Here is a 21,166-nt window from a genome sequence, read left to right as displayed (position 1 = left end):
TCAAATTGTCATCCTAAAGAGGGAGAAGAAAAAAATAATTCCCATATATATAGGAATATATACTGAAAGAGAAGGAGAGAGAGACTCTCTTTCTATTGCCCTGGGTAGAGTGCTGTGTATCATAGCTCACAGCAACCTCAACATCTTGGTTGGGCTTAAGTGTGATCCACCAGCCTCAGCTTCCAGAATAGCTGGGGCTACAAGGCACCCACTATGGGGCCTGGCTATTTTTTCTATTCTTAATAGAGATGGGATTTCATGCTTGATCAGGCTGGTTTTGAACTCCTGAGCCCAAGCAATCTACCTGCCTCAGCTTCCCAAAGTGCTAGCCACTGTGCTCAACCAAGAAAAAAGTAATTTAAATATCTGTGGTAACAAGGGCCATTCAAAACTCCTTACAATAACATAATAATTTGGTTCTTTCCCAAACTATGTCTTGCCTTCTAAAGGTATTTATTCAAAACAGCATGCTATTTTTACCACCTGGAAATTTGCTTTGTTGAAGCCTGAAATACATTCGTGAATTTGTTCCAATAAAAACTGGAAATAGAGAAGACAGGATGGAAAGAAGTCCAGCAATTAAGAGTAATATTAAGTCCCAGAGAATGGGGAGGTTCTATTTCTAGCTGAAAATAAACATTCTTAGTTCCTCAAAATATAGCACTGCACTATGTAATGACATTTTGGTAAAAAATGGACTGCATAACAGTTACAAGTTATAATGCTGCATTTTTACTGTACCTTTCCTATGTCTAGATACACAAATGCTTACCATTATATTACAACTCCATGTAATATTCAATACAGCAACCTGTATATATACTATATATACAGCAGAATGATGTGACATCATAGCTCACAGCAACCTCAAACTGTATATATAGTTCATAGCCTAGGACAAAGAGGCTATCCCAAATAGCCTAGGTATGTAGCAGACTACACCATCTAGGTCTGTGGAAGTATACACTCTGTTTGCATGACAGTTGCTTAAGGTGCATTTCTTAGAATGTATCCTTGTTAAGTGACATGTGACTGTACTATTACTTATACGCCAATAACTATTCAGGGAAAAATAGGTATCAACAACTAGAACTGGGAGGCCAACATGAGATTTCAACCTAGCATAGAGGTTAAAAATACATTATATCTGAATTGGAATTAAATCCTGACTCTGCAACTTACTAGTTTTACCTCCTTGAGCAAGTTACTTCTCCTCTCTGAATTTCAGTTTCCTCACTTGTAAAACAGGAGTAATAATACCCATCTCTCAAGACTGTGGTCAGGAGTGCCAGATACATAACTATCCAATAAATAACAATGATCATTACTTACAAGTAATCATTTGTGCCATCCTGAGTAATACCATAATTTTTAACACATAATTAACACTCTTATTTGGATGTGATGATTAAGTCACTCCATTAAAACATATGTAGGACTATGTAGGTCTTATAAGTATTGGTTCCTGTACTATTGAAAAAGATACTCAAGTTTTCTCATTCGTTTTAGTAATATGCAATACTTTGAGGTGAGGAAAGCTGAATAATGAAGCTGTCAGATACAAACATATATTTAATTACATGGGTCATTACAAAAGGGAGATACACAAAAATCAAGAAACATAAAATCCCCTCATAGAGAAATAAATGAAGCTCTTCCAGCAACTGATGAGCTGAGCAAGTCAAAACTTGCACAGTGAATCAGAAAGGACATTATCGACTGTATTTCTAGAAAGTGAAATAATGGACCATAACAGTATGTCTCCAAACTTTCTTTTTGTTTTGTTTTTGAGATAGAGTCTCACTTAGTCACCCTTGGTAGAGTGCTGTGGTGTCATAGTTCATAGCAACCTTCAACTCCTGTGCTCAAGTGATTCTCTAGGCTCAGCCTCCCAAGCAGCTAGGACCATAGGTGATTGCTACAATGCCTTGCTATTTTTAGAGATGGGGTCTCACTCTTGCTCAGGCTGGTCTAGAACTCCTGACATCAGGTAATCCACCCACTTTGGCCTCCCAGAGTGCTAGGATTACAGGTGTGAGCTACTGCACCTGGCCTTGTCTCAAAACTTTTGTAGTGACCTATGTAATTATTAATAACACCCTAAGCTTTTTAACAAAATCATTTAAAAAATTAAACCCCACTTTTAAACAATCTACTACATAATAAAAACCATCTTGCTATTTTCCAGAATGTAACAAGCACTTAAAAAATGCTTTTCAGGCTCGGTGCCTATAGCTCAACCGGCTAAGGCACCAGCCACGTACACCTAAGGTGGTGGGTTCGAATCCCCAGCCCGGACCCGCCAAACAACAATGATGGCTGCAACCAAAAAATAGCCGGGCGTTGCGGCGGGCGCCTGTGGTCCCAGCTACTTGGGAGGCTGAGGCAGGAGACTCGCTTGAGCCCAGGAGTTGGAGGTTGCTGTGAGCTGTAATGCCACAGCACTCTGCCCAGAGGGACAGCTTGAGGCTCTGTCTCAAAAAAAAAAATGCTTTTCAAATTTTGAGTTTTAAGAAACCCACAATAGCCAACATAGCTAGTCTTACTAATCACCTAGGTAGTGAACATGTCATTCATAAGATAAAAGAGATCCTATAGAACACTATTCTTCAATCTGTAGCCACGAAACTCACTGGGTCTTGAAATCCACTTATTGATGAATAACCAGCAATTTTAATAGAGAAAAAATTAAGGATCACAGAAAACTGTATCTAAGTAATCCTAAACTTGTTTCAGTTGTTTGTGTATAGCAGATTACAATGTAAAATGTCTTTCCTTCCTTCCTTTTTTTTTTGTTTTTGAGAGTGTCTCACTCTGTGCTCTGGGTAGAATGCCCTGGCGTCATAGCTTACAGCAACCTCAAACTCTTGGGCTCAAGCTATCCTTTTGTCTTAGCCTCCTTAATAGCTGGGACTACAAATACCCGCCACAACACCCAGCTAGTTTTTTGTTTTTTATCCCTCTTTTTAGTACAGACAGGGACTTGCTCTTGCTCAGGCTGGTCTCAAACTCTTGAGCTGAAGCAACCAATCCACTTGCAGTGGCCTCCCAGAGTGCTAAGATTACAGGGATCAGTGTGCTTAGGCCCCCTTTTTGAGACTGTCTTATTTCTGTCACCCCAGGTTGAATGCAGTGATATTATACTGATGTCATCACTTCAACCTCATACTACTGGGTTCAAGCAATTTTCCTGCCTCAGCCTCCCAAGTAGCTGGGACTATAGGCTCTAAACATAAAGCTCAGCTGAATTTTTTCTACTTTTCGGAGAGATGGGGTCTTGCACAATTGTTCAGGCTGGTCTTCTGAGCTTAAGAGATTCTTCTGTCTTGGCCTCCCAGAGTGCTAGGATCACTGGAACAAACCACTGCACCTGGCCATAAAATGTTATTTTTTATATCAAAAAAGTCTGAGAGCCATTGCTTTAGAATAAAAAGATTAAAAAGAGACTTCTAAAGTAGTCTCTGGTTTTACCTTTACAAAAAATGACAGTCAATAACCTGTGTATAGTCACAAAAGATTGACGTCTTTCCTATTTTGTCTGAATTTAAAAAACAAATCACTTTTTCCAAGTTTAAGCATTCACAGAGCCTATTAAAGTTTGATGGTAGTGGTGGTAGGAGGGAGAAAATTCAGTGGTACCTAGAATATTGTACGTACTAGAGCTAATGGACAATGAAATCCAACCTTTAGTTTGTATCCTGTCAACAAATCTCCCTAGAAAGGAATGACTAAGAACCTCTCCAAAGCAGCCTGTGCTAAAGAACTCCAATAACAGTTCTTTACGATGACATGGAACCTCCCTCTAATGTCTACTCATTGGTTCTACCTATTCTACCTCCTGGAACTAGGGTTCCTTTGAACATTTACTCATGATCTATTTCAAGTACCCTCTTCATGCATGAGTTAGTGGCTTTCCTCCATACCACTTTCGATTTAGTAAAGTCTACCAAGCAGTGCCAGAACTAAATGTAATATTTAAAAAAACGGGAGTGGGGAGTAGATCAGAATTAAGACCTTCCTTTTCCTATTTTACTCTATACTTCTAATACAATCCAAGATCTCAGTTGCCTTTTGGGCTGTTCCATCATTCAGTAGAATTCAAACTGCAATTCCAATGACTAAAACTTCCTTTTCCATAATCTAAAAACTTTTGGTATCCTAACCCTTTCATCTCAACATATTATTTACCTTTCCCAACTTCACGTCATCTGTAAATTTAATCAGCACACCATCAGGATCCTCATCCATATTATTAGTAAAAAAGTCAAGACAACAGCCCTTTAAGGAACCAGTGGGAATACTGTGAGGCTGAGGCAGATGGATTGCTTAAGCTCAGGAGTTCAAGACCAGCCTGAGCCAGAGTGAGATTCCAACTCTAAAAATAGTGGGCATTGTGGTGAGACCCTGTAGCCCCAGCTACTCAGGAGGCTGAAGCAAGAGAATCACTAAAGCCTAAGAGTTTGAGGTTGCTGTAAGATATGACACCATGGCACTTAGAGGGTAGCAGTGAGACCATGTCTTAAAAAAAGGAACCAGTGAAAATAGTGTTCCAGGACAGGATGAGATCAATCTATTAGTCAGCCCTCCCCAGGTCTGGCTACTGAGCAAAAGTCCATTACAATGAACTATTATTCTGCCAATATTTCTTCATCTTATTTACAAATACCTCATGTGCAGCTCTCTCAAAATTCTTATTGAAATAAAAATCCAGTATTTTCACAAAATTCTTTTGCTCTAATAAACTTTTTAAAAAGTAAATGAGTTCATTTAAATCAGTGGTACTTAAGACTTTTTGGGGATAAACAGTTTTTTGTTCAAACAAAATCTTTACAGGAGCCATAAAATAAAATACAGCTAATTAAGGGGCACCCATAGCTCATTGGGTAGGGCGCTGGTCACATACACCCAAGCTGGCGGGTTTGAACCCAGCCTGGGCCAGCTAAACAACAATGACAACTGCAACAAAAAAATAGCTAGGCATTTATGGTGGGCGCTTGTAGTTCCAGCTACTTGAGAGGCTGAGGCAAGAGAATCACTTAAGCCCAGGAGTTTGAGGTTGCTGTGAGCTATGACCACACAGCACTCCACTGAGGGCGACAAAGTGAGACTCTGTCTCAAAAAACAAACAGCTAATTAAAAGTATACATTTTAAGAGTATACACTTATAACATCACATTTAAAAAACTATTTCATTATAGACTTTTCCAACTTGTATTCTGGTTTCCTGGTCAATTCAATATTACAAGTATTACCATCCTTTTAACCTTCAAAATGAATATTAACATGTTAAAAGCTTTGAAAGTGCCACATGAATCAAATGTTTAAGATATCTCTAAAAAGGGTGGCACCTGTGGCTCAAAGGAGTAGGGTGCAGGCCCCATATGCTAGAGGTGGCAGGTTCAAACCCAGCCCCGGCCAAAAACTGCAAAAATACCCCCCAAAACAAACAAACAAAACACCAAAAACCAAAAACCAAAGATATCCCTAAAAGCCAGCATTATGAAGACTACTGATTTATGAAGACAAATTTTTTGGTGAGTCCATGACTTTTATTATTTTATTAATAATTACAACAGTAGTTATTTTAGCTGTGCCACTTTGCCTAAATTCTCATTTAATTTTAACCTGAGGAGCTAATTAACATGATTTTAATTAGCCCTTAGGCTAAAAAAAGTAGAAATAAGATACTTTACCCACAAGCCATTAAACGCTAATGACAATTTTTCAATCCAACTCCTTCAAACTATCGATTTGGTCTTTCAAATCTTTCTTTCTTTTTTTTTTTTTTTAAAGAATCATCTTTTTTTTTTTGGCCAGGGCTGGGTTTGAACCCACCACCTCCAGCACATAGGGCTGGCGCCTTACTCCTTTGAGCCGCTGGCGCTGCCCCAAACCTTTTCTTAAGGGTCTGCAAACATACTCTTCCAAAGAACTTATGCCATTAAAGTCACACTGCATATCAGCTATTTGCCTCCGTTTAAAACCTGGGACATTTACTTCCCTCCACTCTTCTACCCCTCAAAGATGATTAAGAAACTTCATATGCCAGATTTTCTCAGGATATAAAAATGTTTGTTCATTGAGAGCAGAATGCCTGAACTGAATACAGGGTAATTTCTTAGAATTGCTTCACTTATGTTGATCTTCAAGTTTCTTCTGCCTAAGACATACTACTTTTTTTTTTTAGCCACTGTTATGTACATTTTAAATATAAAATTCAAAACAAAGTCATAAGATATAAGAAAGCAAAAAAGATCAGGAAAATTACAGGAAAGAGCTTCTAAGTTTTTGAAATGGCAGAAGTTTCTAACTTCTGCAGAAAACTGAGGGGAAGACAGAGGATAAAGGTATTCTGACTGATGAGCTGGACTCATATACTAGATAAATGTTGCAATCTCCTACTTTTTTTTTTGACACAGCACTCCTTACTTAACATTCAAGTTATTTTACTTTTATGATTTACTATATATTCATCTCTACCATGTAAGAAAATATTTCCTTTTAAAGTTACAAAGTTCAGTGAGTTTAATAAGTAATTGATAAATAAAATTGCCTAGAAGAGGCCTGGTAGGGGTGGCTGACGCCTGTAATCCTAGCACTCTGGGAGGCTGAGGTGGGTGGATCACCTGAGCTCAGGAGTTCAAGACCAGCCTGAGCAAGAGTAAGACCCCATCTCTAATAATAATAGAAACACTAACTGGCTGTAGTGGTGGTGGGTGCCTGTAGTCCCAGCTACTCAGAAGGCTGAGGCAAGAGGATCACTTGAGCCCAAGAGTTTGAGGTTGCTGTGAGCTATGATGGATGCCACGGCATTCTACCGAGGACAACAAGACTGAGACTCTGTCTAAAAAAAAAAAAAATTCCTAGATTTTTTCTGGGCAGAAGTTTAGTGCAAAACCTATGCAACTGGGGACAGAGAAATTGCAAACAGGCTAGACTAAAGGGGTCTCAGCTGTGCAATTACCGAGTCAAGTCCCAGTCGGCAACAAAGGGTCTTAGAAATCTCAGTGGTTATCTTCTAAACTGTAACCCAATCACAAGGAACAAACCTAGAATCTGACAAAGTTAGGTTTATTGACTCTTTAAGGCAGAGAAATACATCATAGAAGTTTGAGGAATCTCACATAACAAAAAAAATCATAGGATTTGGGGGAAGGTTAGAAATAAGGTATTAATAATGAAGCAGTGTCTTAATAGACTCTGGCTTTGTGTTACAGGGGTCAACATCAGATTTGGACTGCAGAGTGGGCAAGAAATTAAGGTAGATATAGAAATTTTGTGGGTAACAACCCCCTATCTAAAGCTCTGAAATTACAAATCAAGCCTAGTTCTTTGTGCCAAAATGACTTTAGAGCTTCATTCTAATTGAAATAATTCCAAACAGTGAAGTTTCTGATAGTCTTTGATCTTGGGGAACCAAAATTCTCTATAGGAAAGCAGCAGTCACTGGGTGGTGGTGATGAATCTTATATAGCTGTGGCATGTCCATGGAAGACAGGTATTATCTTAGCCCAAAAATAGCAGGGTGGACTTTTACTTTCTCAGCCAAGCAAATTTTTAGTTTTTCAAGTAGTTCATCTTCTAGGTCATTTTATCTTGATAGATAAAGGCTTCTACACTTCAACCAAAGGTAGCTGGAAAGGGAATCTCCCTGAAAATCACCTTGCTTCCCAGACAACAGAACAGGTACACTATTAAAAAACAGATAAGCACTAAGCACCTGAAAAATTGCAATACCTAGTTGAAATACTCTTTGGCAGCCTGTGGTTCTATTATTTAAGACATTTCAAGGACCTATAATTTTAACTAGTTATTTTAAAACATGGCAACACAACCCTGTAACAATCAGTTCTAGATCCTAAAATCTAGATAGTAATAAATTTTTCACAACAAAAGGATGCTCACTTTGACCAAAGTGGTCCTGTGCTAAATCAAAGATTTCCTTCTATTGTGTGCAGCGTGTGAGTTTTCTAGGTACTGTCTCTAGTCTCAGTCAAAAAAGCTACTTTTGAACTGAGAGAAATGAGGTCACATTTCTCTTTGCAGCTATTTTTTAAAAAGGCAAATTTAACATTTTTCAGAATGCTCAATACCTTTAAGTTCAAGTAACCAAAGACTGCAAAGCAACTCATTTGGCTATGTAGACTGTAAATTATACAACTCCAGAGGAACAACATTCACATGGACTACAACGTGGACAGTATGCCAGAGCTAGTCATGCAGCACGGTGACCTTGTTTTATAATTCTGGGACAAACAGATCAAAAACTCAAAAAACCAAAACTCTTATTCAAAATTAGTTTTGTTTCTTAATGAGTGGTCTTTTTAGAGCTGGAAGAAACCAATAAGAGAAAGCCTTGAAACTATTAAGTGCTTTGTTAAGTGCAAGGTACTATTATTCTAGTGGAGTTCAACATCTCCCATTATTAGTATAAACTTTTAGGAGGCTGAAACCCAAGTGTCCTGATAGTCTGGGTTTCTTCTGCTGTGCCAGGCTACCTCCCCTGAAAAATTAGTTTTATCAGAAATTGAGACTTAAAACACTAAAAACTCAACCACTTACCTTAAGTCTGTAACTTCTGCAAGTTATATCACCTCCTAATTTTAATTTCCTTCTATTTTTAATGCATTAATACAAGCTTTAAGACAGGCCAACATTTTTAAAATGCCATAGTTTCTCTTAGTCTTTTAATCCTGGGACCAACCTTGAGAACATATGCTTTTAATACAGTAAGTCTTCACTTAAACTGCCATCAACAGGCTCTTGGAAATCTCAACTTTAAATGAAGCATATGATGAGACCAATTTCTCACCGTTATAACAAAATGGCCTTATTAGGGAACCTGCTGTACATTATTTCACTTGAAGCTGAAGGTACAAAGCACCTACAGATAACATTGAGGACTTAACTGTACTCACTGGCTTCAGTTAGCCAAGTTTGTTTAGCATTTTTACTTCAATTTTTATGTAAAATGAGCTGTAAATCTCTTTGTCCTTTAGGTGGCTTCAGAATCTATTCACTTAGGGGAAAATGCCATCATTTTATAAAATGTATAAACATACAGTCCCAACACCGCCCCGCCCCGATTCACAGTAAATATTTCATTAGTTTTTCTTCCTGTCAGGGGTTACCTTCCTTTAATCCCTTTGTTATCATTTATTCCTCTCCCCCAAATTGTTTCCTCATTTCCTTGCCTCCCCAAAAGCTCACCTTAAAATTTAGTCCTCTCCACAAAAGACCTATTATGAATTAATGAATCATAACACCCCTACCCCAGAAGACAAAGTGTGCTACCACCAAGACAATGAGTAATACCCTGCCTGTGCCAGGGTCACATGGGAAAGACTGCACTGGCTTTGGGCTGTCCACACTAGGAGTCAAATTCCTGCTTCATCTCTTAATAGTTAGGTAAACTATGTCAGTTATTTTATCTACCCAAGCTTAGGCATCACATATGAAATGGGGACTAAATGTACCTTGCTTTAAGAATTTTTACATGATTTTGAAATACAGTAGAACCCCTGTAAATTGATCACCCAAGAGACTGTAACAAATTGGTCAACATGAGGAACTAGGGCCTTAGTACACGCGGTACATGTCCAGTCTAGAAAATTTTAGGTTAAAGAGGTGGTCGAGGCGGTCGCTTGGCGCCTGTAGCTTAGTGGTTAGGGCACTGGCCACATACATTGGGGCTGGCGGGTTTGAACCCGGCTTAGGCCTGCTAAAAAAGACAACTACAACAAAAAAATAGCCAGGCGTTGTGGTGGGTGCCTGTAGTCCCAGGTCCTCAGGAGGCTGAGGTAAGAGAATCGCTTAAGTCTGAGAGTTTGAGGTTGCTGCGAACTGCAGCGCCAGGGCACTCTACCAAGGGTGACATAATAAGACTCTTGTCTCCAAAAAAGAGGTGGTCAACTGTGGAGGTTCTACTGTACACATAAAGTACCTGGCAGAATATTTGGCAACCAAGGGTTGCTCAATGATAACTCTAGTTTTGGAAGTGATTGTGTTTTTCTTCCAACTTACACTACTAACGGCCCACAATTCCCAATCCACAATTTAGAAATGAAAAAACTTCTGAAAATACTTGACCTAAATGTTAGGCTTCTGAGTCTTTATTGTGAAAATTCCTAAGTCTCACTAGACAAATCAATTAGTTTAATTATAGGAGTACCACTCTAGACTAATGATATAGCACTGTATAGTACATGCATCATTCATTACCTTTTGGGAATTCAGAATTTTTAAAAAATTTTCAAACATATATATGGGAAGTTTCAAAGATGCTGCCCAAAGGAAAAGTTGGTTCTGGAAAAAATGAAGGGGAAGCAGCTCTGGAGTGGAAGTTCTGACAGGTGGCTTAGGGTTCCAAAGGTGGTGACAAGGTAAGACACATTCTAGTAAAAAACAGGGCAAGATCACGGAAGCCATGCAAAAGTTAAAGTCTGGAATGAGATTCAGCAAAGTGGCTGAACAATATAGTGAACATAAAACCAGGGAGCCAGCTACTTGGTTGGATGACCAGAGGGTCCACAGTAGGACCCTTTCAAGCAGCAGTGTTTATATTTGCCTCGCCGTGTTGATGGATAAACCCATGTTTACAGACCTACCAGTTAAGATAAAATTTAGATGTATTATTATGGCTGAAGGGAAAAAAATTCACATGCAAAACTGAAAAAAAAATGGCCCCAGTGGTTTTAAGCTAGGAACATGGACTTCCACATTCTCTGTGGAATCAAATACTGTAAACATAAATTTAGTAGAAAAGGGAATAGCTAAGATTCATGCAATCTAAATTTAGGTCTGCTATTATCTCTACACTTTGATTCCTTGAGATTCAAAGCCATCCATCACTGGTAAACTGAAGGAACTGGACTTAGTCTCTGAAGTTTCTTCGTGTTTATCTAATTTTTGTTGCCTAGGTTTAAGTATAGTGGCGTCAGTCTAGCTCACAGCTACCTCAAACTCCTGGGTTCAAAACATCCTCCTGCCTCAGCCTCCTGAGTAGCTGGGACTACAGGTCCATGCCTCCATACTTGGCTACTTTCTTCTATTTTTAGTAGAGACTGCCTCACTCTTGCTCAGGCTGGTCTTAAATCTTGAGCTCAAGTGATCCTCCTGCCTCGGCCTCCCAGAGTACCAGGATTACAGATGTGACCCACCGTGCACAGCCAATCAACATTGCATTATAATTTTTAGCTTAATTACATGTTATGTTGAGCAAAAGTAATGTTCTTATTAAATTAACTTCCCTATTATTCAAGCACTGTACATTATGTGAGAGATCTGTGATGGCAAAGTTTACATAAAGGATCATCTTTTTAGAGGAAAGTGATATGTAAGTAATGAAATGTATACATCCAAGGTTAACAAGTCACACCTCTTACACACACACACACACCTGTGCGTGCACCTGGGAATAAAGAATAAGGGATATAATGAACCAGGATCATCTACAACCATATTCTCTAGGACACTAAACTTCAGTGTCTTTCTGTGCATACTTGATAACAAATTCTAAGCTACCCTGAATTTAAGGATTCTAGATTTCTCCTTTCGCTGTGTTCTTGAAACTAATGTTTTGGTGAAAGAATACTAATATTCAGAATCCAAACACATCCCAAACTCTTTTAAAAAGAAAGCAACCTGGAATTCTGGGAAAGGTTAATTATGCATAGTAAACATGACAAAATAATTTTATGTCAACCTGTAAGAGCCTATGCTTTTACATCTAAATTTTCAATAGTAAAGGATTTTTGTAATCTCAGGTATTAATAAAAAGACATTGTGTATGCTTACATTTCAAAGAGGTGCAAAGAAATTGATCTTAGCTACCTGATCATTTTCAAAAAGGAGGGGGACTTCTGGAGAGTACACCAAAGCTGAATTTCAAGAAACCTGGTTTCCTTCTTTTCTAAGCACGTCAGTTAATCTGAGCTTTCTTTCTCATCTTTTGCAAGTAATGGCATTTTCCTTCCTCATAAGAATAACAGACATAAAAAAACTTTTGATTAACATTAATAACATTAATATTTATCAGGCAGAAAGTAAAGTGACTCCTGGGGTGGGTTGGGAGGGTATGAGCAAGGACTGAGATTTAAGAAATTTACATTCTAGCCCAACCTTGGCACCTGCTAGTATGTGATGTAAGGCACTTCACTCACCCAGGTCCCCATTTAAATCTTGTAAACGGAGTTTGCCTAAACTTCTTTCTAGCTCCAAGACTGGAATTTTTTTTTTTTTTTGAGACAGGGCCTCAAGCTGTTCCCCTGGGTAGAGTGCCGTAGCATCACAGCTCACAGCAACCTCCAACTCCTGAGCTCAAGTGAGTCTCCTGCCTCAGCCTCCCAAGTAGCTGGGACCACAGGCACCCGCCACCTTAGGTGTATGTGGCTGGCACCTTAGTCACTTGAGCCAGAGGCGCTGAGCCTCAAGAGTGTAATTTTAAGCTATTTATTTGAAGCTAAGGTCTAAAATATTTGAGCTGTCATTTACAAGCCAGACACTGTATAAAGTAAATATAGCAATCGTGTATGAACTAAGTTATTTAGATATAATGTACTAGACATGCCAATAAGTCTCTCATACTATTCATTTGCAAATTGATGTCAAGGCACCACTAGTACATTTCTAAATGTTCAGGTTCATATAAAATAAAGATGAGTATTTACAGTAAAAATGAGAACCAGAAAAATAACCAAATTATACACAGGCCTAAGGGCAGAAATATATCCCAGAAGATATGCTGTGACCCTGCATTTTCTCTAACATGTTTTTTTTTTTTTTTAAAACAAGGCTTGTCATTTTAAAATCAGGTCAATGTCTATCACTATTTTTTGGTTAAAGGTCCTAAGGTAATGTTCTCCAATTATACTCTGAAGCAGTAGCATTTCCCTAAGTCAAGACTTTTCAATTGCAAAATTTAACAAACCACTAAACTCAAGTTTGGTTATTTCTGCTTTACCATTGATCATGAATATATATTTTTATTGGTCATGAATATATTAACATATCTTAAAATATAGTTACAAAGAAACTTTATGACTAAAACATAAGAAAACTTACTCTGAAATAATTTTAAAATGACACAACAAAAAGCCCACAATATATTAACTTCACTCTTTAATTAGGGGCAATAAGTTAAAGTTATTTTTAACAACATATTAAGAAAAAAATTGTGCAGAACTCCCAATGCCTCAAAAAAACCCAGAGAGAATGTATCTGATATATTCATCCCCACATGGTAAAATTAAAAATCCAAATTTTCCCCTAAATAAAGTTCTGTTCGTGTTTCAATATCTTTATCTGAGAAAACAAATTCACACAGATAAGGAAGTCACTATAATAAAGTCATCAAAACTCAGTGAACTGAAGTTTGAAAAGTAGAGAAAAATAATCTAAATTAATCACACAGTAATTACTTCCAAGAGACAAAAGACCCAATTCAGATAAAAGAAATCTTTATTATTATATTGACTATTATACCTCATTCTACAGAAAGTATTCGACCTGAGTTAACGGGATACTTTGGTCAAGTTGTATGCCAAAAAAATTACCCAGAATATAATCTGAAATAACTATTCAGACTCCTTGCCAGAAAAACTTTCCCAGTGGAGACTGCGGGTTATTAGAGATGCGAGTTGAAATAGAACGGCAGAAACGCTGTCAAGGAGCTAGCTCATTCTCCTCATTCCCACCCCTTGCATAGGAGGGGTATGCAGTCCCACACCACCCCCAGTTGGAGAAGGATGATCTCGACAGGAGTGAATGGTGTAGAACAATACCCCTTCCAGAGTCTCAAACCTTTTCTTTAAAACTCTAAGTCAAGATGCTACCATTTCCCACAAAACTTGGAATGAAGAATGGGAAACGACAACTGTTAAAACATTTAAAACTGAACCTTTATCTATTTATTCAGTAAACAGTATGCAAAGTAGGCAATTCCTTACATTAAAAGTATTTATTTGCAACAGCTCTCCTTTTTAAGAACAGATTGGTCTAAACCACACCCCTCCATAAATGGCACATTCCATACAATAGCCCGGAGGATGGCAAAGGGCGATTCCACCGAACGCTGAGGGAACAGCAAAGTTGTTCAAATTTTGATAATGAAGTCTAATGGTTAACAACTGAACCTAGTTTCTTTATTATTAAAGTCACTCAGGGAAGGGGAGGGTTACAAAAATATCCCGAGACCAGTACACGGTGAGAGCGGAAGGACCACACGGCATTTGGGCCGTGCTGTTAACCCGCGCCTCGCTGAGTACGGGCATTTCCCCGAGGAAGGACATTTCTAGTCGGGAGAGAAAAAGGGAACTTTGGGGTTAATTCTCTCAAAAGTCCGAGGTAAGGGAGAGGCAGCAGTCCTTAATTTTCCAGGATCCAGTCCCGAACTCTCACTTTTGCCCAAGGGGAAAAGAACGGGTCCCGCCCACGCCCGGCCTGATCCGGGAGGCGGGGCCTGCAGCGACCCGGGAGGATAGAGGCGGGGCCGGTGGCAACACTGCCCCTCCCCCCTTGCATGCAACACCCCGATCGGCCTGAGAAAGAGGGCTGAGTTCTCCCACCGCCACGCAAGTCGCCGAGGAAGGGGCAGTACGGATGCTGCCGCCCCTCCCCGCAGAAGGTGGGGAGCAGAAGTCCGCCGTCTCTCCTGTAGGCAATGAGGGGCCGGCCCCGAGGAGGTGGGGCCTACTTGGGGGCGCTGACTTCACACCCCTCCCCCTCCGGCCGCTCCGGGGTGTTCAGGGATACCCCGCCCGCTCCAAGTGAGGCGGGTGGGGGAGGCAGCAGAACAGACCAGAGCCTGCAGCGGCGCGGGGCGGGGAGGGAAGCGCGCACGGGCGCGCAGCCGCCACCCCCGCGCGCCAGCAAGGCCCCCCACGCTCAAGGGCGCGCGCGGGCCCCGAAAGGGAGGAGGCCGCGCGTGGCACTCAGAAGGGCCTACTCTAGCCTTCTGTCCACCACTCCTTCACCACTCACCCCCAACCCCCTCCAACCCGCTCCAGGCCTCGGACTCCGCACTGACCTGACAGGCCGCGACATGTTCGCTGTTGAAACAGGACCGAGTAGAGAAGCCAAAGACCAGGACCCCCCCCACCCCGCGCGCTTGGCGCCCCACCCCCCCCGAACTTCGGCCGATGGGGCCGCTGCCACCGAACCCCGAGCTGCTGGCTTTCCAAACTCCGCCGCTCCTTGGTTCAGGGCCCCTGGATCAGACGAGCCCCCCGCTCCCCCGTCTCTTCAAAATGGATGAATCAAACCAGCCGAAAATGCGCCAAAGCCGCCGTGCAACCAAACACACTAGTGTTTGTGCGCTCCGCCCCAACACGCCAGCTTATTGGCGACTTCTGCCAGATACGCCCAGCTCATTAGTCCATTTGAATCATCACGTCTCCCAGACCCCGCCCCACTCTCTGATAGGCTCCGCCTTCTCTGTGGGGGTCCTGTTAGTCAAGATGCTTTGAGAACGCACGGCCGCAAAACAAAAATGGTCGCCGCTCAGCCCGCCCCCTGGCTTCAACTCCAGAGTTGCAGATTCGTCTCATGTCGTATCTAGGAAGGACTAGAAAAAAAGATTTATATTGGGTTCAGCGCCACTCAGTGTTAGTTTAATAGTGTTTCATTTCCCCTCCCTTAATCACCTAGAAAATCTACTATTAGCAAAATCCGCGGGATAAGTAGCAGATTCGTCACTAAGGGGCTGCTACAGAATTGGAGGGAAATTTCTTCGGTTCAAAAAATTTGACCTTAAACCCTCAAACCCCTTACTTTGGCTACACACCCTCAAGGGCCCAACCATATTGTTGGAGTAGAGAGGCAGAATCATAATCAAGAAATATCTTCACCCCTGCTTCTCATTCTCCATGCTGAACCTTGAAATCAGCTTCACGGTCATTAAAGTCCCAGTCTCCAACATTACTATTTCATGAAGAGAAAGTCAGGTGTTCAATGATTAGTAGCACGGGCTTTGGGGCAACATCTGTTTTAGTTGGAACCCCAGGTCCAGCACTAAACAACTGTGTAACTTTCCTTGTCTGTGCCTCAGTTTTCTCACCTGTAAAATGGGAAACAATAGTACCTACCTCATAGGTTTATTAGGATTAAATGAGTTGGTATATCAAACGCCTGTAGGACAGTCTCTGGCTCAGTATAAACGGTATGTAAGAGTCTGTGAAATTCAATTTTTAAAAGACAACTGCATCCCTAGTTAGACGTGGATGGGGGTGGCTCAAGACTCTGTCAAGTCAGATAACTGAGGGTGACTCTAATCATTCCGTTTAAATCCATAAACATTTGTTGGATGCCTGCAACGAAGGATCACTATGGGAATAGCCAGTGCTTACCCTACCTTTATAAATAGACTTCAGTCCCTGCCACAGGCAAAGTGTTAATGACTGATTGAAGATACCGTCCTCAAACAGTAAACAACAACAAAATAAACCACTACTCTTGAAAAGTCTCTTCTTGTAAAATCTGGCTTCATTCAAAGAATAGCACAGTTCACCAGTGAGGCATTAAACAAGTTTTGTCTTTTGTCTCTTCCACATGCTGTATTCTCTCTTCCCTCAATGTTTTTTTTTAGATTGTGGTTTTAAAAATACATAATATAATTTTACCATCTTTTTTTTTTTGAGACAGAGTCTCACTTTGTCACCATTGGTAGAGTGCTATGGCTTCACAGATCACAGCAGTCTCAAACTCTTCGGCTTAAGTGATTCTCTTGCCTCAGCCTCCCAAGTAGCTGGAACTACAGGCACCCACCACAAAGCCTGGCTATTTTTTGTTGCAGTTGTCATTGTTTAGCTGGCCTGGGCTGGGTTTAAACCTGCCACCCTCTGTGTGTGTGGCTGGCACGGAGCCTAATTTTACCTTTTTTTTTTTTTTAAAGACAGAGCTTCACTCTGTTGCCCTGGGTAGAGTGCTATGGCATCATCATTGCTCAAGGCAACCTCAAACTCTTGGGCTCAAGTGATCCTCTTGCCTCAGCCTCCCTAGTAGCTGGGACTCCAGGCATCTGCTACCACACCCAGCTAGTTTTTCTATTTTTAGTAGACACATGGTCTTGCTCTTGCTCAGACTGGTCTCCAGCTCTTTCCTCAGCCTCCCAGAGTGCTAGGATTACAGGTGTGAGCCTCCATGCCTGTAACTCTTTTTTGGCCATTTTAACTCTTTTTGAAAAGCTTATTTTTATTATTTAACTTAAATTTTTTTTTTTTTAGAATCAGAATCTTATTCTGTTATTCAGGCTGGAGTGCAATGATGTGATCATAACTCATTGCTGTCTTGAGCACAAGCAATCCTTCCACCTTTGCCTCCCAAGTAGCTAGGACTACAGGAGCATGCCATAACACCCTGCTAATTAAAAAAAATATTTTTTGTAGAAATAAAATCTCACTATGTTGCCCTGGCTGGTCTCCAATTCCTGGGCTCAAGCAGTCCTCCTACCTTGGCCTGCCAAAGTGCTGGGATCACATGTGTCACTATACCCAGCCTTAACTGTTTTTAAAGGTACAGTTCTGTGGCATTAAAGACATTCATACTTTATACAGCCATCTCCACCATCCATCTCCAGAACTTTTTGAAATGAAACCCTGTACCTATTAAACATTAACTTTCCACTTGCCCTTCACTTCCCCAACCCCTGACAACTGTCACTCTACTTTCCGTCTCCATAAATTTGATTGCTTTAGGAATTTTTTTTTTTTTTGGCCAAGGCTGGGTTTGAAGCCGCCACCTCCGGCATATTGGGCCGGCGCCCTACCCTTTTGAGCCACAGGAGCCACCCGGTTTAGGAATTTCTTATAAGTGGGATCATACTTTTATGTATTTATATATGTATTATATGTATTTGTCCCTTTTTGATTGGCTTGTTTTATTTAGCCTAATGTCTTCCAAGTTTATCCATATTGTAGCAGGTGTCAAAAGGTCCTTTCTTTTAAAGGTGGAATATTTCATTACATGTATATGCCACATTTTGTTTATCCATTCATCTATCAATGAACACTTGAGTTGGCTGTGCGTGATCACTCAGGCCTGTAATTCTAGCACTTTGGGAGGCAGAGGCAGGTTGACTGCCTGAGCTGAGGAGTTTTGAGACCAGCCTAAGCAAAAGCCAGACCCTTTCTCTACTAAAAATAGAAAAACCAGCTGGGTGTCACTTTGGGCAGCTGTACTCCCAGCTACTTGGGAGGCTGAGGCAAGAGGATGACTTGCACCCCACAATTTGAGGTTGCTGTGAGCTATGACACACGGCACTCTACCCTAGGTTGACAGAGTGAGACTGTTTCCAAAAAAAAAAAAGAGAGAGAGAGAGAACGCTTAAGTTGCTTCTGGTTTACGGCTATTGTGAATGGTGCTGCTATACATAGGGGAATACAAATATATGTTTGAGTCCCTGCTTTTACTTATTTGGGCATATGTGTATACCCAGAAGTGGAACTGCTAGATGATGCAGCAATTCTGCTCAAAAAAAATTTTTTTTTGAGACAGAGTCTCACTTTGTCGCCCTTGGTAGAGTGCCATGGTGCCATATCTCACAGCAACCTCAAACTCTTGGGCTTAAGCAATTCTCCTGCTTCAGCCTCCCAAGTAGCTGGGACTGTAGGTGCCTGCCACAGTGCCTGGCTATTTTTTTTTTTTTTTCAAGAGAGGAGGTCTTGCTCTGGCTCAGACTGGTCTCAAACCTGTGAGCTCAGGCAATCCACCTGCCTCAGCCTCCCAGAGTGTTAGAATTACAGGCATGAGCCACCGTGTCTGGCCTAATTCTGCTTAATTTTTTGAGGACTTGCCACATGGATTCCCATATCGACTGTACCATTTTACACTCCAGCAATGTATAAGTGTTCCAGTTTCTCCACATATTTGCCAACACTCATTATTTTATTTTATTTAAGAGACAAGAAAAAAAAGGGAGAGAAAGAGAGAGAGAGACACACACATACACACACAAGGTTTTGCTCTGATGCCTAGCCTGGAGTATAGCGGTGCAATCGTAACTCATTGCAGCCTTAAATTCCCAGGCTCGAGCAATCCTGCCACCTCAGACTCCTAAGTAGCTGGGAGTATAGGGATGTACCACCATGCCTGGCTAATTTTTAAAACTTGTTTCGAGGGGCCAGGTCTCATTATGTTACCTACACTGGTCTCAAACTCCTGGCCTCAAGTGCCTTAGACTCTTAAGTTCCTGGGATTACAGATAGGAGCCACCACATCCAGTTCATTATTTTGTCTTTTTGATAATAGCCATTCTAATGAGTGTTCATATGTTTTGAGTAAGTGTATTATTGTCCATATTATTATCAGAATGCTAGTGCACATACTTGGGTGGTAGGTACAGTGATTGCCAAGTGGCTTTGTTGGTGGCTGTTTTATTAGGGCAAATTGCCTTTATGTTAATAAACGCCATTATTTGGTAGCATGAGATGAGGCAGAGGAATTCTTGTTATTCATTTATTAGGTAATGAATGGAACAGTCAACATGTGCAGGCAGCTGGAAAGTTCAGAATAGGTCTTCCCAGGCTTTGGCCTGATACTTTAGCTCAAGGCCAAGGGTAAGAGTCATATCCTACCTTTCTCTTCATTGCAGTTTCAGGTATTTTCCTTCCATTTGCTCATTTATTTACTCAGTATTTTCACTAACCCTGTCTCTGAAGAAGGAAATAACTTAGATTTGAACTTCTAGTTTACTTCTTAGTGGAAAGTACAGACCTGTGCTTATGAAAGCCAAGAGAACCTGGAATGTAATCTCCAAGGTCAGTTTCCTCTAGCCCATCCCCAAATGATCTGTCTTGTGTACCTGTCTCAACCACACCAGTTTGTTGGAAACAGGAGAAAAACACTAACCATATGATAGGTTAGATTTTAGAAACACCATATGATAACCCTGAAGGGACAATTTATGTACTTGAACTGTGAGAAACCATGAAAACAAAAGAGGCTCAGGAGACAGAAAATACAGTGATTTCTTTTCCCTGGAAGTAAAACCTAATGACCTTTTAACCCGGTGCTTATTTCCCCCCTGTGATTTTTAGTTGTATTTTGAGAAGGAGCTTTTTCCTTCTCCCCTGCATATGTTCAAGACAGTGAGAACTGGCGGGGCTGGGATAATAACACTGATGATTCTTCCATATCCCTAACAAAATCCTATTTCTATCAGGGGCTATGCTACAGCAGGTAGGAGTTTTATAACAATTTTTTCAGCACTTACTCTCTGCTGAGCACTTCAAGTACTGTCAACTCATGAAAGTCAGCCAACCGGGTCTAAAAACAGACACTGCTTCTCCTGACTAAAGGAGCGCAGAGGGCATTGCTCTTTGAAGACCCTCCCTAGAAGTTAAAGAAAACTTCTCCTAGCCTTTTAAATTTTTTGAAAAACTACCTCCAACGTGCTGGGTCTCTCTGCCTCACCATTCTAAAAGACAGGATAAGACAAAGATCTATGTGTCTTTGGTTAATCTCTCTACAATCCCAGAGGCTGAGTAGCCTGGTTGGAGATAGATCCGTGGTAAAAGAGGATGCTCTCTGCCTTGATTTTCTCCAGTGTATATATTTCTTTGCTCCAGACTGTCATAGTTTTCTCGACTTTGAAGAGTGTTAAGAGCTAAGCTTAGGTGAATTCCTGCTAAAAAATAACAAAAATGTACAACATGATATCCAGTTCAAATTGAAGATAAAAACCCAAAGACTAACACTTGCTGATTTGCCAGGCACCAATAAAATCCATAGAAAACCTGTTCTAGGAACATTGAAGGAAACACAATTTCATCTGTCTAATCCATTGAAAAATATTGTGATGCTATAAATAGGCCCTAAGGAGTAACAAAAAAAGTGCTAAGCTTCTAGTTAAGAATATTTCTTTTGGTGGGGTGTGGTGGCTCATGCCTGTAATCCCGACACTCTGGGAGGCTGAGGAGGGTGGATAGCCTGAGCTCAGGAGTTTGAGACTTGAGCAAGAGGGAGAGCTTGTCTCTAAAAAAATAGCCGGGCGTTGTAGTGGGCACCTGTAGTCCCAGCTACTTGGGAAGCTGAGGCAAGAGGATTACTTGAGCCCAAGAGTTTGAGGTTGCTGTGAGCTATGATGTCACAACACTCTACTGAGGGCAACAAGATGAGATTCTGTCTCAAAAAAAAAAAAAAAAAAGAATATCTGTCTCTCAGTTCTGTAATT

At 40.8% G+C, this 21,166-nt stretch overlaps 1 long non-coding RNA gene across 1 annotated transcript; it reads left to right on the top strand.

Annotated features, from left to right (window-relative positions):
* The first annotated feature begins 739 nt into the window (after positions 1 to 739).
* On the top strand, positions 740 to 15,267 carry LOC105887227. The gene is made up of 3 exons (XR_001161391.2): positions 740 to 750; positions 10,344 to 10,352; positions 15,033 to 15,267. It is a non-coding gene; the product is annotated as an uncharacterized LOC105887227 (long non-coding RNA).
* Positions 15,268 to 21,166: the final 5,899 nt, after the last annotated feature.

Source organism: Otolemur garnettii, unplaced genomic scaffold (genome assembly GCF_000181295.1).
Source record: "Otolemur garnettii isolate 467f Iridium unplaced genomic scaffold, OtoGar3 scaffold00055, whole genome shotgun sequence".
NCBI lineage: Eukaryota > Metazoa > Chordata > Mammalia > Primates > Galagidae > Otolemur > Otolemur garnettii.
This window is presented reverse-complemented; position numbering and strand designations above follow the sequence as displayed.